This window comes from Labrus mixtus, unplaced genomic scaffold (genome assembly GCF_963584025.1).
Source record: "Labrus mixtus unplaced genomic scaffold, fLabMix1.1 SCAFFOLD_44, whole genome shotgun sequence".
NCBI lineage: Eukaryota > Metazoa > Chordata > Actinopteri > Labriformes > Labridae > Labrus > Labrus mixtus.
The window spans coordinates 375,343-379,539 of NW_026870130.1; positions in this window are offsets into that span (position 1 = coordinate 375,343).

Consider the following 4,197-nt stretch of genomic DNA (forward strand, 5'->3'; position numbering starts at 1 on the left):
AGCAGGTAAACAGATTAACGCCTGCAGCAGGTAAACAGACTGTAACGTCTGCAGTTAAACAGACTGTAACGTCTGCAGGTAAACAGACTGTAACGTCTGCAGCAGGTAAACAGACTGTAACGTCTGCAGGTAAACAGACTGTAACGTCTGCAGCGGTTAAACAGACTGTAACGTCTGCAGCTGGTAAACAGACTGTAACGTCTGCAGGTAAACAGACTGTAACGTCTGCAGCGGTTAAACAGACTGTAACGTCTGCAGCAGGTAAATAGACAGTAACGTCTGCAGCAGGTAAACAGACTGTAACGTCTGCAGCGGGTAAACAGACAGTAACGTCAGCAGCTGGTAAACAGACTGTAACGTCTGCAGCGGGTAAACAGACTGTAACGTCTGCAGCAGGTAAACAGACAGTAACGTCTGCAGCAGGTAAACAGACTGTAACTGTTCAGCAGGTAAACAGACTGTAACGTCTGTAGGTAAACAGACTGTAACGTCTGCAGCGGGTAAACAGACTGTAACGTCTGCAGCAGGTAAACAGACTGTAACGTCTGCAGGTAAACAGACTGTAACGTCTGCAGGTAAACAGACTGTAACTTCTGCAGCGGGTAAACAGACTGTAACATCTGCAGGTAAACAGACTGTAACGTCTGCCGCAGATAAACAGACTGTAACGTCTGCAGTTAAACAGACTGTAATGTCTGCAGGTAAACAGACTGTAATGTCTGCAACAGGTAAACAGACTGTAACTGTTCAGCAGGTAAACAGACTGTAACGTCTGCAGGTAAACAGACTGTAACGTCTGCAGCGGTTAAACAGACTGTAACGTCTGCAGCAGGTAAACAGACTGTAACGTCTGCAGCAGGTAAACAGACTGTAACGTCTGCAGCGGGTAAACAGACAGTAACGTCAGCAGCGGGTAAACAGACTGTAACGTCTGCAGCGGGTAAACAGACTGTAACTTCTGCAGCGGGTAAACAGACTGTAACGTCTGCAGCGGGTAAACAGACTGTAACGTCTGCAGCGGGTAAAAAGACTGTAACGTATGCAGCAGGTAAACAGACTGTAACGTCTGCAGCGGGTAAACAGACAGTAACGTCTGCAGCAGGTAAACAGACTGTAACGTCTGCAGCAGGTAAACAGACTGTAACGTCTGCAGCGGGTAAAGAGACAGTAACGTCTGCAGCAGGTAAACAGACTGTAACTGTTCAGCAGGTAAACAGACTGTAATGTCTGCAGGTAAACAGACTGTAACGTCTGCAGCAGGTAAACAGACTGTAACGTCTGCAGCAGGTAAACAGGCTGTAACGTCTGCAGCAGGTAAATAGACTGCAACGTCTGCAGGTAAACAGACCGTAACGTCTGCAGCAGGAAAACAGGAGGTAACGTCTGCAGCAGGTCAACAGACTGTAACGTCTGCAGCAGGTAAACAGACTGTAACGTCTGCAGTTAAACAGACTGTAAAGTCTGCAGGTAAACAGACTGTAACGTCTGCAGCAGGTAAACAGACTGTAACGTCTGCAGCAGGTAAACAGACTGTAACGTCTGCAGGTAAACAGACTGTAACGTCTGCAGCAGGTAAACAGACTGTAACGTCTGCAGGTAAACAGACTGTAACGTCTGCCGCAGATAAACAGACTGTAACGTCTGCAGTTAAACAGACTGTAATGTCTGCAGGTAAACAGACTGTAATGTCTGCAACAGGTAAACAGACTGTAACTGTTCAGCAGGTAAACAGATTGTAACGTCTGCAGCGGGTAAACAGACTGTAACGTCTGCAGTTAAACAGACTGTAACGTCTGCAGGTAAACAGACTGTAACGTCTGCAGCAGGTAAACAGACTGTAACGTCTGCAGGTAAACAGACTGTAAAGTCTGCAGCGGGTGAACAGACAGTAACGTCTGCAGTGGGTAAACAGACTGTAACGTCTGCAGGTAAACAGACTGTAACGTCTGCCGCAGATAAACAGACTGTAACGTCTGCAGTTAAACAGACTGTAATGTCTGCAGGTAAACAGACTGTAATGTCTGCAGGTAAACAGACTGTAACGTCTGCAGCGGGTAAACAGACTGTAACGTCTGCAGCAGGTAAATAGACTGCAACGTCTGCAGGTAAACAGACCGTAACGTCTGCAGCAGGAAAACAGGCTGTAACGTCTGCAGCAGGTCAACAGACTGTAACGTCTGCAGCAGGTAAACAGACTGTAACGTCTGCAGCAGGTAAACAGACTGTAACGTCTGCAAGTAAACAGACTGTAAAGTCTGCAGCGGGTGAACAGACAGTAACTTCTGCAGTGGGTAAACAGACTGTAACGTCTGCAGCGGGTAAACAGACTGTAACATCTGCAGGTAAACAGACTGTAACGTCTGCAGCGGTTAAACAGACTGTAACGTCTGCAGCAGGTAAACAGACTGTAACGTCTGCAGCAGGTAAACAGACTGTAACGTCTGCAGCGGGTAAACAGACAGTAACGTCAGCAGCGGGTAAACAGACTGTAATGTCTGCAGCGGGTAAACAGACTGTAACTTCTGCAGCGGGTAAACAGACTGTAACGTCTGCAGCGGGTAAACAGACTGTAACGTCTGCAGCAGGTAAACAGACTGTAACGTATGCAGCAGGTAAACAGACTGTAACGTCTGCAGCGGGTAAACAGACAGTAACGTCTGCAGCAGGTAAACAGACTGTAACGTCTGCAGGTAAACAGACTGTAACGTCTGCAGCAGGTAAACAGACTGTAACGTCTGCAGCAGGTAAACAGGCTGTAACGTCTGCAGCAGGTAAACAGACTGCAAGGTCTGCAGTTAAACAGACTGTAATGTCTGCAGGTAAACAGACTGTAACGTCTGCAGCAGGTAAACAGACTGTAACGTCTGCAGGTAAACAGACTGTAAAGTCTGCAGCGGGTAAACAGTCTGTAACGTCTTCAGCAGGTAAACAGACTGTAACGTCTGCAGCAGCTAAACAGACTGTAGCGTCTGCAGCAGGGAAACAGACTGTAACGTCTGCAGCGGGTGAACAGACAGTAACGTCTGCAGCGGGTAAACAGACTGTAACGTCTGCAGCAGGTAAACAGACTGTAAAGTCTGCAGGTAAACAGACTGTAACGTCTGCAGCGGTTAAACAGACTGTAACGTCTGCAGCAGGTAAACAGACTGTAACGTCTGCAGCAGGTAAACAGAGTGTAAAGTCTGCAGCGGGTAAACAGACAGTAACGTCTGCAGCGTGTAAACAGACTGTAACGTCTGCAGGTAAACAGACTGTAACGTCTGCAGCAGGTAAACACACTGTAACGTCTGCAGCAGGTAAACAGGCTGTAACGTCTGCAGCAGGTAAACAGACTGTAAGGTCTGCAGTTAAACAGACTGTAATGTCTGCTTGTAAACAGACTGTAACATCTGCAGGTAAACAGACTGTAACGTCTGCAGCGGGTAAACAGACTGTAACGTCTGCAGCAGGTAAAAAGACTGTAACGTATGCAGCAGGTAAACAGACTGTAACGTCTGCAGTTAAACAGACCGTAACGTCTGCAGGTAAACAGACTGTAAAGTCTGCAGGTAAACAGACTGTAACTTTTCAGCAGGTAAACAGACTGTAACGTCTGCAGTTAAACAGACTGTAACGTCTGCAGGTAAACAGACTGTAAAGTCTGCAGGTAAACAGACTGTAACTTTTCAGCAGGTAAACAGACTGTAACGTCTGCAGCGGGTAAACAGACTGTAACGTCTGCAGGTAAACAGACTGTAATGTCTGCAGCAGGTAAACAGACTGTAACGTCTGCAGCAGGTAAACAGACTGTAACGTCTGCAGTTAAACAGACTGTAACGTCTGCAGGTAAACAGACTGTAAAGTCTGCAGGTAAACAGACTGTAACGTCTGCAGCAGGTAAACAGACTGTAACGTCTGCAGCAGGTAAACAGACTGTAACGTCTGCAGGTAAACAGACTGTAACGTCTGCAGCAGGTCAACAGACTGTAACGTCTGCAGCAGGTAAACAGACTGTAACGTCTGCAGCAGGTAAAGAGACTGTAACGTCTGCAAGTAAACAGACTGTAAAGTCTGCAGCGGGTGAACAGACAGTAACGTCTGCAGTGGGTAAACAGACTGTAACGTCTGCAGCAGGTAAACAGACTGTAACGTCTGCAGGTAAACAGACTGTAACGTCTGCAGTGGGTAAACAGACAGTAACGTCTGCAGCGGGTGAAC